Genomic DNA, 23000 nt, shown 5'->3' with positions numbered 1-23000 from the left:
ACACTTTTCATTTCTTCCTGAGACCCAGAACTTGTGTGTACCCTCAAACCAGACAAAGACCACCCTAGGGCATGGTGGAAAAGCAAGAATGAAGGAACCTGGGTCCTTGAATGACAGCATGGAGGAGAGCTTCCTGCCAACCTGGAACTCAGACTGTTCTGAGAGAGAAAAATAAACTTCTCTCTTGTTGAGTTATTGTATTTTGGGTCATCTTTATTTTTTTTAAATAAATTTTATTTATTTATTTATTTATTTTTGGCGGTGTTGGGTCTTTGTTGCTGTGTGCGGGCTTTCTCTGGTTGCGGCGAGCAGGGGCTACTCTCTGTTGTGGTGAGCGGGCTTCTCACTGTGGTGGCTTCTCTTGTTGCGGAGCACGGGCTCTAGGTGTGCGGGCTTCAGTAGTTGTGGCACCTGGGCTCAGTAGTTGTGGTTCGCAGGCTGTAGAGCGCAGGCTCAGGAGTTGTGGCGCACAGGCTTAGTTGCTCCGCGGCATGTGGGATCTTCCCAGACCAGGGCTTGAACCCGTGTCCCCTGCATTGGCAGGCAGATTCTTAACCACTGTGCCACCAGGGAAGCCCAGGACATCTTTATTATAAGAGTTTAATCTTTCATCCTGATTATTTGCTTCTTCCCCAGGAATCCAGAAATTTCCTTATTCATCCCACTATGTCTAGGCCACAGCATCAAATGTGTAAGACACATTAGAAGATTCCACTGTTCCTGTTGTATCTGAAGGCTGGCTCTGCATCTAGATCAGAGTCATCTTCTGGTAATAACTTTATTAAAGAACTTTTGACCCATATATACTCAAAACCAACACCCCTTAAGAAACAATCATCTCCATTTCCTTGTACCATGCTGCCATAACAAAACTTACTCTATTCCTGGAAAGTAGCTGCAAGTAGAAGGCCAAGGTAGGGGGAAGATGAAGCAGAAAATAAGACAACTGTAGATGGAGGATGCCTAGAGGGACCCACAGGAATCTGAACTGTGGGTTCACCTGGGCCAGGTGAAGGGGCAGGGAGAGCTCAAGGACCACAGACTGGGAGAAATGGACCAGAGGTGCCCAAATGACTCCCCCTGGGCCTCTGATAGAGGAAGAGGAATTCTCAAAGTCTGCACACTGCTCTCTTATGGTTCTAATCCCCAAGAAAACTTGACCGTCGCTGGCTGACTCACTGGCTTCCTCTTTGGTTTGTCATCATCAGTCAAGGTTTTTACATAGCCTATGACATTTAGAAAGCCTTCCTCCTGACACACACCCCTCCCCTTTTGGAATGTGCTCCTGGGCAGACTAAGAATTGCTCTTTAAAATGTTTAACTGAGCTCATGATTTAGAATGTGCGGATTGAATACCCTCTTTCGAAAGCCAAGAGCTATGGGAGTCTAGCCGACATGGGATCGTGGGGGAGAGGAGAAAAACGAAGGAAGGACATGGCGCCAAATAGCCACAGGTGGGAGCCAGAGTGGGGAGGAGGGCTGGCCTCACTTTGTCACACCACTGGCCCGAATCGCAGGGCAGGGCCGGAAGGGAAGTGCTAGTTGCAGATGTTCCCACCTCATCTCACAGCTCACCAAATATTATGGCCTAGCACATAAAAGCCAGAGTACTAAGCTGCCAGGAGTGTTAAACTCAAGGAGCTGTGACCAGAAGCAGGCGGGCTCTGGGGATGGGAGTCGGGAGGCGGCTATGGCAGGCCAGCGGCTCCCATTCAGCACTGTGGCTCTCAGGCGGCAACTGAAACCAAGCAGGAAACTCAGCCCTTGCCCCGAAGGCCACCCCTGCCTCCTGCCTCTCCATGGTGAGAGCATTTAGGGGAGTCCCGCACCTCCTTAGCAGGAGCAGGCTGCCTCTAAGTAGAAAATAAAGGCTTTCAAGCCACATAAATCAATGAAAATTAGCAGGAGTCAAGATGAAAAATCTATCCTCCATCACTTGGATGTTTGAGCCAAGGTTCCCGGTGATTTAGAGCCGTATAATTAGAGTGATCTGATCTCTCTCTCCCTCCCTCTCTCTCTCCCTTTTTTTCATCCTCCCTTCCCTTTCCAAAGTCCTCTCCTATGAGTCAGGTTCTCCTCTGGCTGGAAGCAAGTGCATGCACCTGTCAGCTCGGCACCATGATGGATCTCTGTTCTATCTTGGTTAGCCTCCGCCCTGCCTGCCCCTTAATGATCAGTCTGCCCCAGGGTAGGTATGAGCTGTGGGTGAGGAACCCACACCCTGAAGAATGCTGTAGAAGTAGAGAGGTGTGTCTGCTGACCCCAAGTGAAATGCGGCATCATCTCAGAAGTGGAGGAGGGGGGCTGGGGTAATCAGAACCCCTAACCTCTGAACTGGGGAGAAGATTGATGATGGCATGAAAATTTCCCAGCCCTGCGCCCCCTGCCAGATTAGGAACGTAATCCAGCAGCTGAGGGAAGTATGAGCTGTGACCCATAGAGGTTAGGGGCCTGGATTTGCCTCAGAAAACAGGGACCTAGAGGGTGGTATGGGAAGTGAAGGTGGAATTTAGAGTCAGAGAGACACAGGTTCAAACCCCATCTCTATTACTTACCACCTAGATGACCATGAACAAGTTTCTCAAGCTCTTTGAGGCTCAGCTTCCCCATCTTGAAAATTAAAATAGTGATACTGTCTCACAGAGCGGTAGTGAAGACTACATGAAGAAACGATGTAAAGTTGCCTGAGCATCGGTTACAACATGGTACCTTCCTGCCTCTCAACTCTGCTGCTTGTGCAAGGCCGTATAGCAAGTTAGGAAAGGAATCAGAGCTCCAACCTGGGTCTCCTAACTTCTCATCCAAGACCTGGTATCTAGCTCAGGAATCTACCCCCTACAGGCTCTCAGTAGATGGCTTCACTGAATGGCAGAGAGAGCAGAATTAGAAGTTTCCTGTAGGAGGCAGACTAGAGCATGCCCGCGCTGAGGAAATAAGACTCATACCCAGCATGGTTGTTGTGCAGTGTACAATGCCAGGTTCAAGTCCTGACTCAGCCACTTACAAGTCAAGACCCTGGGCAATTCCCCAGGCCTCAGTTTCCCCCAATGTAAAGTGGTTATAATTGTAATTCTTGCCACAGGGTGGTTCTGAGGTTCAAAGAAAAAGTGGGTGGGAAAACCCTCTGCAAAGAATTCTATATGTATAATGGAATAAAATGTATATGGAATACATAATCACACTGTAAATCATTTCATTGACAGAATTTCTCTTAGGAAAGAAACTCTGCTTAGAAAATACCTTTATATGTGCTTGTCACATGGCAAATGTTACCACAACTTTAGAGAAGAGAGAGGATTGCTCTGATGAGAGAGAGGAAGAAGGAGAAAAGAGAGGAAGGGGAGTGAGGCTCCAACAGGATAGAGAGAGACCAGGTGTGGTGAAGAGGTGAGTGAAATTCCATACTGGTTGGAATGATCTGTGCGTGCTTTAAGAACACTGAGGCCCATTCTGCCATCTAAGCTGTTTGTGCTGTGTACTCTACGCTCTTCCTCTTGCGCCCCTACAAAGTCATTGGGTGTACATCTATTAAACTCACCATTTTTGGAGCACCGACCACATACATCTGGTGATTAATACACATTCTTTCATTTATTCTCCAGTAACTTGCCACAGATCAAGAAACTGAGGGTCAGAAAACTTGGACAACTTGCTCAAGGTCACACGAGTGGCAGCTGGTAGGGGAGGGATTTTGATCCGTGTCCAGCTCTGGGTATTGGACCCTGTTGCCCCCTGGGCCCCAGTTTTCTGAGGTTAGAAAGGTCACTTAACTGCCCTGAGCCCCAGTTGTTCTATCTTTAAGAAGAAATGTCTCTATTGCTTCTCCCTTGCTCACTCAAATACTTGATAGATGAAAGAGGTAATAGATGTAAAGTACTTTGAGAGCTTTTAAACAAACAACCCCATTGTGAAAGTAAGCCATTATTAATACCACATCTCACATACTAAAAGGCCTGCTTAATCCACCCTACCCTGTGGAGCTGAAGAGGACGTTTCCCCCCTCTGTTTATCCTTTCCTGTCAAGTGCCAAGTCTGTTCCACTTCTTTCTCTCTCCACAGAAACTGAGCATATGGATCTCTCCTAAAAATGCCCAAGTCCAAACACCATGACCATCTCAAGTATTCCCTTCCTCCCATTCATCTCTCCAGCCCCCTCCAAAGATAGGGACTAACTAACCCCCGTGATGGGCTAGAAAATGTTTAGCAAACAGCTTTCCAGAAAAAAAAGTCCTGTCCTGATCTGTAGCCTTTGCCAATTTCCTTGGTGTAAATACTCCCACCATGTCTAATTTCGAGCTGTCATTATGACATCATTGAGGGCAGAATTGGGAAGAGATGTGTAGTAGCTCACCAGTATATAGTAGTTCTACCATATAGCTACAACAGACATAAATAACCCCCAAAGGTTAAGTTACAGTAAAATTTAGCAAAATAATTAAGGGATGAGTTTTTCGTATTTATTATTTTTGTTTAAAAATATAACTTATTTAATTGTAACTTTATTTAATTTTAGTTTTTTAAAACAACTGTTTTGCAAAATTCTAGAAAAGTTAAAAATCAGTGCTCACAAAGCAGATCCAGTCTACCTCTGTGTGCCTCGCACGTGCGCACGAAAACAGACTGTAGCACAGAAGCCAAGGCGTGTCGGAGAAAGTGCCAAGTGCTCCTGTAATATATTTTTCTATTCCAGAAACAAGAATCGCACAACAAATAGTATGCTGGGTTGAAAATGGCTCCTTCAGTCTCAAAGACTCTTAAATTGGAGGTGCTCCTCTAGTCCCCTTCCCTAACCACGAGCAAGAACTCCTGAGTCCATTCTCCAGGGTCCTGTATTGATCGGGATCCTGTTGGGAAAGGTATGGCACGCTCCAGCAGGGTTTGTGTGAGAAGCGTTTAATAAAGGCATATGTATAAACATACGGGCAGGGTTGAGAGAAATGCACAGGGTGGTGAAGTTAGCCAGAGTGGGGAACCATTAGCACTCTAGGCCTGAAGGGTTAGGGAAGGAACATTCCCCAGAATCTGGAAAGAGCTGTAGGAGAGAGTGCCCCACAGGAGCTGTGGCCTTCAGTTGAGGAACACAGCCACTGCCAACCTGAGGCCCAGCTGGCAGGGACATGGCGGAATAAGGACCCCCATCTCCCACTCCCCCTACCTTCAGTCTTCTCCAGTGACTTGCTGCATGATATAAACGTGTCCTCCTTCCTCTTTAAAAACTTCAGGTAGAGGCACTGTTTCTTGAGCATTGACCATTGGCTGAACCCAACCAGAAGTCAGAGGACAAGTGAGCCTGTTGAAGCAATTCATAAAGGTCACCTTCCAGCACCAGCACCAAGAGCAGGGGAGGTAAAAAGATGGAGAGGAGATTTGGAAAGGCAGAGAGAACATCCAGCACAGGTCCTTGGTGGTTCACTGCAGGAAGTCATTCCCATCCTAGCATCCTAGGCTAATGCTTCTGAAACTTCAATGGACATACTAACCATTTAGGGATTACAAGGCAATTTCTGACTCAGTAGGTTTTGGTTGTGGCCTAAGATCCCAGCTGAGGCTGATGTTGAGGCCTGTGAACCACCCTTGGGGTAACAGGGTCTTAAGCCATACCCATCCCAACCCCTAAGCCACAGGGTCTGTCTACCTAAGGAAAACCAGAGCTGTAAAAACCCCCTTAGTCATTCCCTTCTCACTTCTTACCTCCCCTTCCTTTCCTTCTCTCCAGATACTCTCTGTTGTAACTCAGTTATCTAGCAACAACCCCAGATTCTGTTCTCTGTCATCCCCCTCTCCCAATGTCAAGCTACAAAGAGGTGGGTTTGCAGACCCCCAGCTGAAGGCAGCCCTCTCCACTGAAGGAAACCCTTAGGGAATATTCACAATTCCCCACAACCTCCTCTGTCTGCTTCTTTCCTCTTCTTGTCCTTACCCCTACAGTCAAAGCTGCTTGAGAAAGCCAGTGACCTCCCAAAAGGAAAAAAGTTTCAGCCAAGTCCTGGGATGGGACGGGGGGAAAATGCTCTCACTCCCCACTAGAATTTTCCCCTGGGTAGAATAACGACCCAATGGCCAGTGCACTTTTGGTGCTGCCGGGGTGTTATTACTGATGGCCCCTGGCTATAATTCAGGCCCCTGCTCCATCCCTGGCACCTAAGGCAAGCCCTTTTGAAGTCACAGCTCTGGAAACTGTTCATAGACTCTAAATATTGAATAAACAAATGTGCTTGTGTTTGTGTGTGGGAAGGATGGCCACCAGGAGAAAAATCTTGGGTGGTACTCCCATTCCTGGACATGTATAAGCCAGAGATGCTCCCATTTTTGGATTAATGGGAACCCTCACTCAACTAGTGATGAGTGCTAGGTAGCAGCTTAAGCCTGCTTTCTTTCTTTTTTTTTTTTAAATAAATTTATTTATTTTTGGCTGCGTTGCTGCACGCGGGCTTTCTCTAGTTGCAGCGAGCAGGGGCTTCTCTTCGTTGCGGTGCATGAGCTTCTAATTGCGGTGGCTTCTCTTGTTGCGGAGCACAGGCTGTAGGTGTGCGGGCTTCAGTAGTTGTGGCACGTGGGCTCAGTAGTTGTGGCGCATGGGCTTAGTTGCTCCGTGGCATGTGGAATCTTCCTGGACCAGGGATCAAACCCCTATCCCCTGCATTGGAAGGCAGATTCTTAAACACTGCGCCACAAAGGCCTTCTTTTTTTATAGGTCAAGGATGCATGGGCTTGTGAGGCTTAGGAAGGATACCCCATGGTTAGCTGCATGTTAGGAGGAAGCAGCTGGGGCTTTAGTCCCTGGTAGAAGAAAGTCTGGCCCTAGGGATATCCCCACTAATTCCAGGTATGATGCAGGTGTGTGTGCCAGCTTATACATATGCTATAAGTGCATTGCGGTGGCCAAGGGATGTAAAGTTGAAAGATGGGTCAAGGGAATGGATTAACATCATTCCTTCTCCTTGGAACCTAGATAATCTTAAGGAGGAACAATGCAAAAACAAAGGTAATTGGACCTAGCGCCTTTGAGACTTTCCTCATTACCTATGTTCACCCGCCACAACTCCTGCGTAGGATAATTTCCACGCACAGGTCTAGGAAAAGGCATAGTGAAGTGAGGATTTCCCAGGTTTGGTCTGTTAGTAAGATCAGCAAGATATCCAGACTCCATGAGTAAAAGAATCCCCAAGGGACACATGTCCAGCGCCTGGGGATAATCCTGCTTGCTCCTTTTCCCAAGACAAAGCGGAAGAGGATGAGTCCCCAGACTTCTGGCTCGGGAACGTACTGTCCCATACACTCACCGTATCATTTATTTGGCACTGATCATAAAAACCCCTGACACCATAGTGCAATTTGCTGTTTACAAGGAACTCTTCAAATACATTACCTCATTTATATTTTACAAGAAACCAGTGAGGTGAGGTGAGGTAGGTTTATCGCCATTTTATGAACAAGAAGCTGAGGTTCCAAGAAGTTAAATAACTTACCTAAGGGCACAAGACTCTTAGGTAGTAGAGCCAGGATGGGAATTCAGTTTTCCTGACTCCTAATGCAGTATGCTTTCTTTATGCTGCCTTCCTTCTCACACACTTCTTTGTCTATTAGCTACTGTTTTGGTAGTTTCTGATATTGTTCCCTCATACATATGTAGGTGCCCTGCTCTCTCTGCTTTACTAATATTTCCTCAAAACCTATGATAATGCCCTCTACATAGTATGTGCTTAATAAAATTATGCTGAATGAGTGAATAAACAAAATAAATTATAAGCGGCCAGAAGGTGGGGCTCTAACTTTGACTTCTTGGGATCCCTCACAATCACTACACAGTGGAAGAGTAAATGTTACTGATAAGAAAAATGATATCCAGAGGGTGTGACTGACTCCCAGGAAGTCATCTGCCCTGGAAGGTAATATATTTTGAGGAAGAGGGTCCCTGCCGTGGCTTCTAGAATTCTATTCTTAGCATTTCTCATTACCTTCAACTGCCCCTCGCTCACCCTCAGGGTGAAGACATTTGGCCTGTGAACAGATGCCCAGAGGCTCAGGCCTGCATGTTTCTGATTTAGGAAAGAGGCACAGCGGTTTGTGTCTCCATGTGTTCCCACTGTCACCAGATAGGATAAAATGGTTTGTTTCTCTTGGCAGTCTCCACCCAACAGTTCCCCATGTGTGTGTTGCTTTCTTCAATTTTCCCCTCTACAAAATCTGGTCATGTTTAATAACAATAAATCAGAGGAGAGATTGCAGCCCGGAAGAGAAGTCCGGGGCAGCTGGGGTTTCCACATCTGGGGCCCATGCGGGTTGAAGCGATGACAATTCCTAATAAATGTTAATGGAGAACGTCCTCAGATTCATACACTCCAGCCATAATTTAGCCTGTCTCCATGCCAGATGACCTTTTGAACATGCAGAATACACCCATCATAGCACCAGCTACAGCCCTCGATCGCTTCCTGCATATGAAGTGGAAAAAAACAAGGCTTGTTGTTATTGATCATATTTCTCCATTTTCCTTTCCCTGGATTTTTCTTCAAAGGCTCACAGAGCCTTGGGGCCCCCAGCCACCCAGGTGGTTAGAGGCAAGGGAGTCAAGTTGAAGGATGTTTCCCTCTGCTCCTAAAAGAGGCCTCGCAAAGTCTGACAGCCAATGCCGTCCCTCAAGAGAGAGGGCTGGACATCAAAATACTGTCTACCCCCTTTCTTTGGTTTCTGAGACCCTTTGCTGATCCTGCTGGCTCTGGCCCTTTCACCAGCCCCTCCTCACCTTCCCACTCCTTGTAACTAGTCGACCTTCAAGGCTGGCTTCAGTCTCTGGCTTTTCTCTTCCTACACGGTCACCTCCATGCGTCTAATGTCCGTGTGCGGTTTTCCAGCTCTGACCTCTCTCTCCAGATGCGGTCCTGAATTTCTAACCAGAGGCTGGGTGTTTTCACTTGAGAACCAGCCACTGCCTAAAATTCTATGTGTCTAAATGAACCTATCATCTCATCCAAACACAGCTGGCCTCTTCTCCAAATTTCCGTATCTCTGTTAAGTGTGCTTCTGCTCTTTCAGCTATATAGACACTCTCTGTCTGCTGCCTCCTTTTCCCATCTGGCGAGAGGGTCATTGAATTTTCCATCCCAGTCTCACTCCTTTTAACTTCCACTGCCAGCCCGTACTCCAGGCCCTCATCACCTTACTCTGAAATTTCCTCCTACCTGGTCTCTCTGCAAAGCCACCCCTGAACACAGCTATTAGATACATTACCTCAAGATGCTGTCTTGATCATGTCCTTCCCCAGCTCAGAATTCTTCTGTGGCTCCCCACCGACATCATTATTATCGTCATTCAAACTTTTTCATAATTAGGTGCCCGTGGAACCGCCTAAGATTACATAATGTTGGAGCCAGATTTTTAGACTATAGAGCCCATGCTTTTTAAAATTGTTTCCCCCTTACCTGGTCTAGTGACATGCCTAATTAGAATTCATGTATTTATTCAACAAATATTTCTGGCGCTACCGCTACATGGCAGAGTCTGCTGAGAACTGGATGATAAAGTGGTAAGCGTGATAAACACTGTCCCTGGCCATATGGAAACACTTTCTAGTGGGGGAGACAAACAAATAAAGAGAGAAAACAGGCAAATAGATAAAATAATTTCAAACTGTGATAAGTGCTAAGAAACAGCTGGGAGAGAATAAGGGAGTGCTACAATATTTTAATCAGGTCTCTAAACTCTCACCTCTGCCATCACTACCTCTCTGGTTCCTGAAGGATATGATCACTTCTTGGGAACCCACCTTCAATAGCTCCAATAAGGACAAGCATAAGTACTATTTGTAAAACAAATAATTCCCCAAGGGCATCTCTATTTTTGTAGCCCAAATAGATAGTAAATAAATCAAGCTACATTTCTTGGACATTTAGAATCAAGAATGTAATCTAGTGACTCCTTGTTTGGACTGCAAATGGAATGGATCTTTACCTTAATGTATGAGGGACTCAGGTTAGACATGGTGAAAAACTTGCTGGCAAAACTTCAGTGGAAAAGGTGCCTGAGGGAGTGTATCAGTCGACTTTACTAAATAGTGCTGTATGACAAATAACCTAAAATCTCAGAGGTTACAAAACTTATTTCTTGCTTACGGGTTTGCAGATTGTCTGCAGTGCCTCTGTTCCATGTTGTGGATCTTGTTCAGGTCCGTGTACCTTCTCATTCTGGGACCCAGGCCAAAGTGACAGGGGCCTGCTCTTCTCATGGCCAAGGATAGAAATGGAAAAGCCAAGCCAAGCCAAGCAAGTAGAGTTAAAATCTCTGCTTACATTTCATTGGCCAAAGCAAGTCACGTGGCTAAATCCATCATCCGTGGAGTGGGGAAGTTTTCTCCCCCCATGGAAGGGCATAGAGGAGAGTGAATATTTGCTGAACAATAATACACTCCACCGCCAGGAGGTTATGGAGTTTCCTTCACAAGTGGTCTTTACAAATAGAAGAGATTGTTATCTATCTGGGTTCCTCTGGGTACCATATTACCTGAAGTGTAGCAGAGGAGGACCAGAAGACATGATTTCTTAAAGATGCCTATTTTGGTACGGGGGCAATGTAATTCGTGTTTGATATCTGGTTGCCACTGAAGCCCCTTTTCCTTTTCCACCGGAGCTGTGCCATGGGGGTGATTTGCAGCCCAAGTCTTAATATCAGAGTCTCTAAGTGATTGTATACAAGTGACAGTCGCACAGCAAACAGAAATACAGAAGAGGTTCTGATACCATCGGGGAACAGTATTCCTGCCATCAGGCCAGCTTTGTCTGCCGCTGCAGTGCAGTTAACCCTGGAATGAAATTGGAGAGCTAACTGATGGTCAGAGGAGACTGGGAAGATTTCTATTTGTAACTGAGAGAGGCAGGGCTCAGCAAAAGGCGAGGCAAGAATAGACTTTACCATGGCTAGACACATTCAGTTTACCCACATTTATACATTGTATTAAATCACTTAATGGTTTTCATATTTGAACATACTCAAATGGAAATACGGAGGAACAGTTGTGAACCCATATCCTCAGCAGTTTTTCACTTCAAGTTTTCATATTCTGTACCCTTTTCACCCTCGACAATAACCTTTATCTCTCTTTTTACCCCAGGGTGCTTATTCTCCCTCTTCTCCCCTCTGAATATCTGCTATCAGGAACTTTTTCAGTGCTACTCAAGGTATAGTCTCCAGACCATCAGCAGAGGCATCATCTGAGAACTTGTTAGAAATGCAAATTATTGAGCCCCTCCCCCAGGCTTGCGGAATCAGAATCTTTGGGGATGGGGTGGGGAGGGGTTGTCCCATGAAATTCTGTTTTACTAAGCTTTTCAGGTGACAACTTAAGCACATTCACTGAAGTTTGAGAATCAAGGTAGGTCTGACTCAGTAGGTCTAGGGTGGAACCCATGACTTGCAGTTCTAACAACATGCAGACGACGTGGATGCTGCCATCTGTGGACCACACTTCCAGTGGCACTGCTTTAGAAGTCAATCACGTACACATGAAATGACAGCCAACAGTAAAAGCCTTACTGGTCCTGAGAGTATAGGATCAAAGTCTTCGTGAAAGACATGAGTCAGTAATGGTGGGATTTCAGATAAGAGCCACCAGGCTAGAAAACCAAAAAGCATATTCTGGTCAGAGGTTGGACTTGGAGCCTGTGAAGCCACAATGTGTGTGATTAGCTTTCTTCCGTATCTAGATCCCATCCTGGCTATGAATGATTAAAGAGGGAGTGTTGTATGGGGGGAAAGCACAGGACTGGAAGCAGAAGACCTGGATTCTAGTTCTTGCCCTGTCACTGAGAATGGAATCACGGCTGGGTCCTTATCTCTCTAATTCTCATCTATAAACTGAAGAAGATGAGAGCTACACAATCTCTACCACCCTTACTCTCCCCCCATCCCACACTTTTTTTTTTTTTTTTGCGGTACGCGGGCCTCTCACTGTTGCGGCCTCTCCTGTTGCGGAGCACAGGCTCCGGATGCGCAGGCTCAGCGGCCATGGCTCACGGGCCCAGCCGCTCCAAGCCATGTGGGACCTTCCCGAACCGGGGCACGAACCCGTGTCCCCTGCATCGGCAGGCGGACTCTCAACCACAGCGCCACCAGGGAAGCCCCCACCCCCACTTGTTTTATTACGCAAGATTACGATTACCTTAGCAACAATTTTCTCTCCAGACGCGTAAGGGTGTCTCAAAAATATAGGAACGGCGAAGTGCAGAACCGAAGGCCCACTGAGTTAAATCCTTGGCCCTGAGTTACACTGTGAATCATGGGGAGAGTTAGGACCGACTCTATTCCACCACACGCCCCTTAAGGTAATGCTTGTTGAGCATCCAGGCTCTGAGCTAGACTCTCAGGGTGGGGATCCCTGCCTCCCGCTTAACGGCGTGACTTTGGGCAAGTTACTCTCTCGGAGCTGTAGCTTTCTAGCCTATAGAACAGGGACGACAATAACACCTACCTCATAGGGTTATCGTCAAGTTTAAAAGAGTTAATACATGTCAAGCGCTTAGGACAATGTCTGGCACGAGAAAAGCATTCGATAAACGTTAGGGGCTGCAACGAGGAGAAGGAAGGGTGGGGCCGGGTTAATCCCTGCCATCAAACTGTTGAAGTCTCCAGACCAGGTTGCAGGTCTTCCTGTCTCCTGTAGGTGGCGCCTCCCCTCGTTGAGCAGGCTATCAGCGTCCTGGAGCGTTTGAGGAGGAAGTTGAAGTTTCTTTCCATCTCTGCTCTGTTTAGTATTTCTAGAAAGGATTCTCCTGCAATCCTCTGAAACCTGTGCTCAGGACAGACAGGTTTGGGGATCCCGACTTCCTTCCTGAAATGGCTTCACTCCACCCCACCTCCATCAGAGGCCACTCACCATCTCCAGGAGCCGGAGCTTCCCCTGCGGATGCAACCCTGTAGGCCTTGTCGTGGGAGGATTTAACTCCCAGCACCTGAGCCAGGGAGTTCAGTGAGTTTCTTTCCTGCTCGGTTAAAATGACAAATTGGTACATGAGCGCTTAATGAAAGATGCTGGAAACGTCCGTGGAGATCAGAAAAATCGCCTCCCCGAGCTGACAGCCAGGCCATCTGCATTCCCACATTCCTATTAATTCCTTAACAATAAACGACAGGAGTGCCTAGAGGGTTAACAGCTTAATTTAATCTCTGAGATTCCTTCGTGGAGCACTGAGAATTAGAAAGGCATTTACAAAATGTTATCTGCACACCTGATTTTCCCCACTTGATGTGTCTTCTGGTGCGGTCACACCCATTCCTGACACACCTCACACAGAGGCTCTGCCCCTCTGGCTGATAGAACACTCTCCACTGGGCCACTCTTGGGCTCCTTGAACCACGCCATTGGGCTCCCAGTGTCACAAGATTTAGCCTCTTAGCAGTCGCCCCAAATGCCGGTTTACGTTATTTCCTCCAGGGCCTTTTAGGGACAGGAAAGTCCCCAAACAGAGCTAGAAAGTTGATGTCCCTGTTTCGGGTGAATTTCCTTCCCTGGTGCGGAGTAAAGGGAAGAGGTACTTGGTAGCAGCAACCAGCTTGGAGACCCATCAGTTCAGGCTTGAGAGTCTCTGGCAGATCATGAATTACTCATTGGAGAAGACCAATCCTAATGCCATTTTGTGGATAAGGAAACTGAGACCCGGAAATGTTTAATAGTTTGTTTAAGGCCATATATCCAGGTAATGTCAAAGCCTCAAAGTAGGATTCAATTCTCCTTACTCCCAGACAAATATTTGTTTGACAATAGGGTTGGCACATAGATTTCATCTTACGAGGTAACTCCCATCACTGGTTGGTAGGGGCTGTCCAGAGCCCTGTGGACCTCTCAGAAAGCCTCGGTTACAGTTTGGAGATGTCTTCTAGGGACAGAGAGGGGGCAGAGGTTTCAGGTACTTGCAGTCTCTGCACTTTTCAGTCTCTGCACTGTTTCCTTTGGGTTAGGCATTAAAGGCTTTTATTAAAATGGAAATGTTATCTGGGAGGAGTAATGCATTAAGCCATTATCTGTCATTAACAACTTGGCTAGAATTCATTTAAGATTAGTTTGCTAGTTGCCCAGCAGATCCCTAAGGGAATGAGAGTTTTGACCAGGATAGGGGCCTAGGAAAGGACACAGGGCCTTGCCCTGCAGGGTGCAATATTTCAGGGCTCAGTGTAGACAGGACTTAGGAGACACTGCATATCCAGTGGGCCCGAGGTAAGAGGAAGAAGTGACCCTGAAGACTTTTGCACAATCCTCTCTTGGCTTACCTTTGCGTAGTATGGTTTCTACCAGTCGTATTACCTGATTCTCGGCTTCCCCAAAGGTAAAATAAAGAGCTGGACTAGGTCACAGGTTCTCAAACCTGTACATACTAGAATCACCTGGAAGACATTTTTTAAAAAAAATACCAATGTTTGGGTCCTACCCAGGCCAATTAAATCAGAATGTCCAAGTCTGAGCCCTGGGCCTCCTTTTCCCACCTCTCTATAGAATATCCTGGTATCAGTCATTATACCATCTGGTCTTTATCCCGATACTAACATACTTTATATACTTACAATTCCAGTTTCTGTATCATTCTGCATTTTCAATGTATCAAAATGCTTTCAGAGGCAGGTAACAAGAACACTTAACAAAAAGCCTCAAGAGCAGTTTTCACTGTCTCACAAAAGAAGTCTAGAGGTCCTACTTTGGTTCATCAGCTGAAAAATACAACTGAGCAGACTCCTTTCATCCTTTTATTTCTTTACTCTCAGCATTGGCTCTTGGTCTTTAGACTTGCTGTTGCATGGTTGCCATAGTTGAAGATCATGTTTTCATACAACTGTGTTCACAGCCATGAAGGAAAAAAGTGCAGGGGCCTCATGCATGCTCATCCTTTTAACTAGAAGAAAAATGTCCCCAGACATCTCCCAGTATGGTCTTCCTCTTACTTCTCATTGGCCAGAACTGGCTCCTGTGGCTGTCTTTAGCTTCAAGTGAACCTGGGAAAGCAAGAGTCTGGTACTTTCAGCCTTTATCATGAGAGGCAGCTCTGCTAGAAATAAAGAAGGGTGAGTATTGGGTAAGCTATTTAGAGAATCTGCCTAATTGCAGTAAATATATTTGGTAACACATAAGACATAATTAAATATCTATAATAACAGCTAGGGACCTAAATGCAGCTGCTACTTTATATATTACTTCCTTAAGCAGCTAAAGCCTTTTATTCATATCTGCAGTGCTAGCTACTGAGACCACATCCTCCTACCTAGGCAGGAAGTATAAAAGAAGATCAAGGCCATTTAGACGTGTTTTGTTAACTTGTGATGTGACTATAAATGTCTTCCTGAACAGCAGACTCCTGTCATCTGGGATCTGATTCCTCCACCCCATCTTGCCAACTGACTTCACAGCGTTTAGACCTTTATCATACTCTTAAACAAGGCAGACCACGCATCTGCGCCTTCATCTCCAGAACAAATTTCATGGAGTTAGGATTGCTTTCCTTCCTGGTGTGAAGAAGGAGCCACTAGAGGAGGAGGGAGGGGAAACAAACTGCAGCTACCTCGAAACTTCTTAACTAGGGCCAGCCTTGATAAAGGAAATGAAAGACTTTCCTTGTGATTGGATAATGAGGCAAAATAAATTTATAGAGGTATTGGAGGCAGCGTCCCATTTGATTCCTTCGGCAGCTGGAAGGCAAGCTGCTTGCCCAGTGCCTGTGGGTCACCAACAGCAACATGGAGTAGAGTTTGTGGTGGCTGAGAGTGTGGGCTTGGCTGTCACACCCTGGGTTTGAACCCTGGCTCTGTGACCTTGAACGAAGGACTTACCACCCCTGGTTCCAGTTTTCTTGTTTGTAAAATGGGGAGAAAAATCATACCCATCTCATGGAGTTGGGAGGATTAAATGAAATATGCATAGAAAGCACTCAGCAATTGTGTCAATTACCAGGTAGTTTCTGAGATGTGTTCTATGAAACAGAAATGACCTGATTCAATGGCAGAGCCCAGGAATTCTAGCTCCAGTTCAGAATCTTTGGTCTCACTGATGAAAGCAACGGTTTCCCCATGGTGTCCCAGGGATCTTGTGAATCTTTTTTTATAACCCTTTTGCCTGCCTCATCCAATTCTTTTCCCATCCAATTCTTTTGTAATTATAACCATGCCTCATGTTCAGAAAATTCAGGACAGGAAAATCTGAGTGTGTTTAACAGATACACCTAGGGTTCATTATTCATATTACAAAATAATTATTTGTTTTACAAGAGAATTAACCTTTACAAAGTTAATTTCCTGTGTACGTGCAAAACTGAATGCAGAATATAAAAACTTTACACACAGCTTAGAATCATAAAATTGTGAAACCTTAGATAGAACTGACCTTTGAAACTATCTAGGCCAGCGGTTTTCATAATTTTATTGTAGCAGCCCTATTTCTTTCTTTATTTTTTTAAACATCTTTATTGGAGTATAATTGCTTTACAAAGGTGTGTTAGTTTCTGCTGTATAACAAAGTGAATCAGCTATATGCATACTTATATCCCCATATCCCCTCCCTCTTGCGTCTCCCTCCCACCCTCCCTATCCCACCCCTCTAGGTGGTCACAAAGCACCGAGCTGATCTCCCTGTGCTATATGGCTGCTTCCCACTAGCTATCTGTTTTACATTTGGTAGTGTATATATGTCCATGCTGCTCTCTCACTTAGTCCCAGCTTACCCTTCCCCCTCCCCGTGTCCTCAAGTTTATTTTCTACGTCTGCGTCTTTATTCCTGTCCTGCCCCTAGGTTCTTCAGAACCATTAGCAGCGCTGTTCCTTTAGAAGTCTGTCTTAGATTTCCTAGCTGCATGATGCAGAGGAAGGCAGAATTAACTCGGTTAAACCAGGGATGGGGAAGAGGCAGCGCTCACTCCCTTAGCCTCTTGCTCTATCCCAGAAGCAGCTTCGGAATCCCTCCAAGGAACCCTAGGGCTTCTAGGAACATAAATTTGAGTTCCACTGATCTACCACGGCCATCTTACTCTGTACATTCCTTTCGTAAAACTTGATACTCCTGTATCTCTGTTAATTCAACTGTCTTATTTTCTTTTTTAAATTATAGGTTCCTTGAGGGCAAGAACCTCTTTGTTTAAATTAAAAAAAAATTCTTCGTGTATTGCTCTGCATGTAAATGGAGTATTTAAGGTCTTGTTAAAGTCTTCCTGTTAGTGGCAGAAATGAACAGAAACCATTATTATATATAAACACCCTTTATTAAATCTTTGAAAAGTGATTTCATAGAACCACTGAATTTTCAGCTCGAAGGGACCTTAGAGAATGTGTACTTTCTCATTTTCTGGATGTGGAAACTGGGGCCCAGAGAAGTGATTCGGTTGATGTCATGCTGTAAGTTAATAGCAGAGCTGGGACAAGAGTGCTAGACACCTGATTCTTGGATTAAGGCCGTTGCAACTTCTAACAAGAGGCTGCTCTTACACTAGTAGAATCTTATAGATTTGTATTCCTGAAAACACACGTAAGCTACCTACAGATCCCTTTCTTTTCTCAACAGTTAATCCAGAGAACCATCTTAATAATCAAAGGCCTATATTTTATTACGTAAATTTTTAAAAATTATAAAAGTAAAAATGGACTGACATAAGTAGATATCCAGGATATAGCAAATGGAAATGCAAGTATTATATGTGGGATGATCCCATTTTGTTTAAAGCTTAGGTTATTTCTCTAAGGTAGCTGAATGTATTTTTCTGTCACACATGACTCAAGTATCTAATGAACATTCAAGTATCTAATGATGTGACGACCACACCTGTTAGTTTATATAAGTTGACACTGGTGCATGACTCTAACAACTGTAAGAGGTTTTTATTTACTTTATCTTATTACATTTACTATTGCACAGTGTTGCATGGTATATATGCATCATAATTTATTTACCCAATCCTCTATTGACAACATTTAGGTTATCTCCAACTTTTCAACAAGCTGCAGTGAAATTCCTCACACAAACATCCTTTTGCAGAACACAGCATTTTTGTGGGACAAATTCCTAGAAGTGGAATTGCTGGATCAAATTTTGACATGCTCTATGGTACCTATTCTCAGGTTTTTCTTTTGCTGCTGAGACTAAAATGAATAAACCCCGGCGTCCATACATAACTTTGTAGTTTACCAGGGCTTTCACAAACATGATGTTACTTGAACTTTTTAACAACTCATGTGGGTTTACAGATGAGGAATATGAGGTTTAGATAAGTTAAGTAATTTGCTCAAGTCATTTAGTTAGGGAAGGTAGAGCCAGATTTGAAAACTAGGTCTTCTCACTCCAGGTGTAGGGCCGAAAGTCCCCAATGAAAATACAGAAATAAAGCATTAGGATAAGAACAGGAATGTGAACATGTTCTCTTTGGGCAGCAGAGACCACTAATCTGGCCTATTGGTGGATATAAACTGGGGCATAGACATCATCTGGCCTTCACCTTAAAATCACCTTAATACCTTAAAATCATCCTGAGAGCGATTCAGTTGTATCCCCAGAAACAACCACTGCCACAGTCTCCTGTGGTGAGAAGAGGTTCAAAAGCATATTGATGAGGGACTTCCCTGGTGGTCCAGTGGGTAAGACTCCACGTTCCCCATGCAGGGGGCCCGGGTTCGATCCCTGGTCAGGGAACTAGATTCCGCATGCATGCTGCAACTAAGAATCCGTGTGTCACAACTAAGAAGTCTGCATACTGCAACTAAAAGATCCCGGATGCCGCAACTAAAGATCCCGAGTGCAGCAGCTAAGACCTGGCTCAGCCAAAATAAATACATAAGTATTAACAACAACAAAAAAGGAGTATTGATGAAACCATTTGTGCCCTAGATATAGAGGAGAGGAGAAGCCCTAAGATTTGCTAACTAGACTGCTAACTGGACAGGCCTTTGTGAGAGAAGAGGGGTAAGTGTGTGTGGCGGGGAGGCAGCATAAGGCACTTTTTCTTCTGGAGACAGAGGACTCTGCTCTGCTGCATTTCAACTTGCTAGTGGGTTTCTAGCATGGGCTGGGGCCCAATAAATAGCTCTGACAGTAAAGTTGTCCTTGTGCAAACATCCCTTTTTCCTGTCCATGCAAACTACTGATTGATGCTAAAGCAATTAAGTCTTATTTGGTTTAATAGACATTTGACGGGCACCTACCATGTGTAAGGCCCTGAGGATGTTGAGTTAGTTTGGGCCGCTATAACATAATACCATAAACTAGGCAGCATAAACAATAGACATTTGTTTCTTACGGTTCTGGAGACTGGAAGTCCAAGATCAGAGTGCCAGCATAGTGACGTTCCTGGTGAGTCCTCTTCCTGGTTTACAGATGGCTGCTGTCTCCTTGCTGTATCCTCCTCACATGGCCAAGAAAAAAAGGTTTCAGCTTCTCTTCCATTTTATAAAGGCATTATATCCCAACATTGGGGCCCCCACCCCCGTGACCTAACTTAACCCTGATTACCTCCCAAATGTCCACTTCCGAATACCATTATATTGGGGATTAGGGTTCCAACATATGAATGGGTGTGGGGCACAAACATTCAGTCCACAGCAGATGGGAGACTAGCAGTGCACAGAGGTCTCTGCCACAAGACTAGGGGGTCTTCTGTAGCACCTCCATTCTCAGCCACCCAACTCTACCCAACCCTAGATCTCTTGGGAGCAGAAGCTGATTGGGTGGGAGCAGAGCTAGCAAAGGCCTGTCTTGTCACACCACCGCCATGGACCGACGGCTGTGACGGGGCCTCGGCAACCTTTCAGGCCTGGGCTATCTCTGGCTCGGTCTCCTCTTCTGAGACCCTGTCTCCAAGCTGCATATTATGCTAGTAGGACCCAGAGAGATTTATTTGGTGACCTTTCAGGATGCGGAATCCAAGCAGGGGGAGGGAGCAAGTCAGCTCCGAAGTGGTTAATTTTACTGGCTCTTAAATTGATGAGCGGTGGGACGTCAGTCTGAAATGAACTCGCCTTGTTCGAAGGGGTTCTAAGACAGCGGAACTCAATCAGCAGCGGGCCGCACGGTTCAAGGCTGCAATTCATCCCCCGTGCCTCTGAAAAATGGGAGGTGACAGTTCATTTTGCCAGTGACAGTCTGTCGGTCTCGCTCGCTGCTTCTCCTGTCGACTGCCTGGCTGAAGTGAAGTGCAGCTCCAAGACACCCTCGTTTGGTATTCCACTCAGCTGAGCAGGACGGTCCCAGGACCCAAGGTGTGCAAATCTTACTCTAGCCCCGCAGCTTGTCTTCTTCCCCTCTTCATGCACGCACGAAATGCCGGTACATGATTGCGCGTCCCAGGAGCCATCTTCCCGCTTCCTAGGCCTCACCTTTCCTTCCAACTTCCACTTCCGGCGGACTGGGTTTCCTCCTCCCTTCGGGACCTTGTATTGTAGAACAAAGCCATCCTGTTCAGAGGGCTTCCAGCTTCCTGACAGAGGACTGAGGGCAAGGTGAGGTATGGACATGGGTGTGGAGAAGTTGCTGCTGCCAGTGGGGGCATGGAGGGAAAACAGATACACTCAGCAGGACACTGCCTTCCCCACCAGGGCCTCGGCTTTTGAGGAAACTCCTGAACAAGGGCAGAGAGAGAGAGGAAGGAGAAAGGGAGGTGACCCTGTGATGCACACACTTAATCCTGGACTGTCCTCCTTCCCCAGTACTTTCTACTTCCCTTAAAAAAAAAAAAAGAATTAGAGCTCATGTATCTTTGTTAACTTTCCTCATTTTGATAACTGGTGTCATCTAAGGAAATATCCTCATTCTTAGGAAATACTACTGAAGTAGTCACGGGAAAAGGAACATGATATCTGAAATTTACTCTCAGATGGTTTGGAAAAAATATGTAAATTTACATAAATGGAAAACAATAAAGCAAACGTGACAAAAGCTAACAATTGATGAATCTAGGTAAATGGTATACAAGAATTCTAGTACTGGGGTACCTAAACTTTTCTGTAAGTTTGAAATTAATTCAAAATAAAAAGTATTAAAAAAAAACCAAGAGACTTACCTTCAGCACTTCCTCAATACGCGTTTGTTTAGAACCTACGATGATGCACCAGGCACAGTAAGTGCTGAGGATACAGTGGTGAACATGATAGGAAAGGTCTGGACCCTCAGGGAGGGTTGGGAGGGAAGACAGGTGGTAGACAGGTAGTTACAGATGGGACTTGAATTTTGAATGGTAGGTCTTAGTGCTACAGGAACGTATGAGAAGGAAACAAGCCAGCCTGGAGAGCCAAGGATGGTTACCAGAGGAAATGATGTTTAAGTTGAGACTTGAAGCATGAGGAAGGGTCAGCTGAATGAAGGGTAGCGGGGAAGAGTGTTGCAGAGGGAGGGAACAGCACATGTGGAAAAATGAAAGTGGGAGTGGGTGTGTCTCAATGAGAAACTGCAAGAAGTCTGCTACTGAAGATAACAGAGAGTAAGAGGACCATTTGGCAGAGGAGATAAGCAAGAGGTCAAGCATGGTCGGGGGGATGGGGACATACTAGCCATATTGAGGGGTTTGGAAGCATAATATTGGGAGGCTACTAAAGTTTTAATTAGTGAGGGACATAAGCAGATTTTTTTAAAAAGAGATCACTGGCTATAATGTGGAAAATAGGTTGACAGGGTATAAGACTAAGGGGCTGCAAGATGAGAGGTGATGGTGGCTTGGAAGAGGAGAGAAGGCAGCAGGGCTGGAGAGAAGTGGAGAGTTTGAAAGATATTTAGCAGGTGGAATTGGCAGAGGGAGAAAGAGGAATGAATGACCCCCAGGTTTCTAGATTGGGCAATTGGATTATCCACAGTACCATTTACTGACGTGGGGAAGATGGGAGGTGAGGGAGAGTTGGCTAAGAAGGGGCCAGTGGTTATCTTTGTGAAATCTGGGTCCACCCTGAACATATCACAACCAAAAAATATAACACCTAGTAAAGCAGGGTCCCAGACAGGCTGGAACTAAGGCTCCAGTGAGTGAACAGAGTAAGGATCTAAACCCCTGTCTGACCACACCCCTGATTTTCAAGGGTCCAGAAGTCCTGTAAGAGAGAATTTGAACCTTTTCTATTGTGATTTAGTCATATTCAGGCAGCTCTGTAGGGAGCTGTGACGGATAGATTGCTTTACCTGTTCAACAACTCTACCCACCTTTAGAAACAGCGATCTGTGTTGTCTAGGAATTTCTTCTCCCTCATTTCCACTCATGTGGTTTCTGTAGGAAGTGCTATGTTCTTACATAACACTGCCCCCATGACCACAACTGACCTGGGTTGGGCCAATGAGAGCCGTTCTATGGCCTAAGAAACAATGGAATCCAGGGGCCCAAAGACAAGCTGCATTTAAGGCCTGCCTTCCATGTTCAGTTATTCAAGGCTTCCTTGGAATCTTGGTGACAATTAATTTCTTTTTTTTTTTTTTGCCTAAGGCTGTTTGATTTGGGTTTCTGTCTCATCCAATCAATCATCCATGGGACTCTTAAAAGAAGGTTGTTGGAAAGAAGAGGCGACTGCTGAGAGGAGGAAAATCACAAAAGTAAGGATGGAGTCGGCAGATGGGCCACACTCAGTGACAAACTTTGAGTGGAAGGCAGCATATGGTTATTCTTAAGCCCTCCTGACCCAGCCCTGGCAGGTACTGAAGTCTCTTGTCAGGTGAAGGGTAAGCAAGGCCACACCTTATGGGCAGCATAGCAAAAGTAGGCACTTTTCAATAAAAGCCAAGGGACAAATAAGAACCAATGGGTTGACAGAGGCAGAAGTGATGCAAATCTGTGAAATAACCCTGGAAATATCAAAAAGACACAAGAGGGCTTCCCTGGTGGTGCAGTGGTTGAGAGTCCGCCTGCCGATGCAGGGGACACGGGTTCGAGCCCCGGTCCAGGAAGATCCCACATGCTGCGGAGCGGCTGGGCCCGTGAGCCATGGCCGCTGAGCCTGCGCGTCCGGAGCCTGTGCTCCACAACGGAAGGGGCCACAACAGTGAGAGGCCCGCGTACCGCAAAAAAAAAAAA

The 23000-nt window shown here is 45.7% G+C and overlaps 4 long non-coding RNA genes across 5 annotated transcripts; all 4 read right to left on the bottom strand.

The window, feature by feature from the left end:
- Nucleotides 1–263: 263 nt before the first annotated feature.
- On the bottom strand, nt 264–19858 carry LOC132414322 (uncharacterized). 2 transcript variants are annotated; one of them, XR_009516923.1, is made up of 3 exons: nt 19254–19858; nt 5156–5290; nt 264–531 (listed from the first exon to the last, which is right to left on the bottom strand). It is a non-coding gene; the product is annotated as an uncharacterized lncRNA (long non-coding RNA). The 2 variants fall into 2 exon arrangements; XR_009516924.1 differs by lacking the exon at nt 264–531 and adding an exon at nt 4761–4844.
- On the bottom strand, nt 10772–12478 carry LOC132414325 (uncharacterized). Its single transcript, XR_009516927.1, has 3 exons — nt 12464–12478; nt 12155–12262; nt 10772–10798 (listed from the first exon to the last, which is right to left on the bottom strand). It is a non-coding gene; the product is annotated as an uncharacterized lncRNA (long non-coding RNA).
- LOC132414324 (uncharacterized) lies at nt 12729–13857 on the bottom strand. Its single transcript, XR_009516926.1, has 3 exons — nt 13221–13857; nt 12869–12974; nt 12729–12781 (listed from the first exon to the last, which is right to left on the bottom strand). It is a non-coding gene; the product is annotated as an uncharacterized lncRNA (long non-coding RNA).
- Nucleotides 13858–14714, bottom strand: LOC132414323 (uncharacterized). Its single transcript, XR_009516925.1, has 3 exons — nt 14551–14714; nt 14260–14373; nt 13858–13868 (listed from the first exon to the last, which is right to left on the bottom strand). It is a non-coding gene; the product is annotated as an uncharacterized lncRNA (long non-coding RNA).
- Nucleotides 19859–23000: the final 3142 nt, after the last annotated feature.

This window comes from Delphinus delphis, chromosome 19 (assembly GCF_949987515.2).
Source record: "Delphinus delphis chromosome 19, mDelDel1.2, whole genome shotgun sequence".
NCBI classification, from domain to species: Eukaryota; Metazoa; Chordata; class Mammalia; order Artiodactyla; family Delphinidae; genus Delphinus; species Delphinus delphis.
The sequence above is the reverse complement of the archived record's forward strand: the minus strand, read 5'-3'. Positions and strand labels throughout refer to the sequence as shown.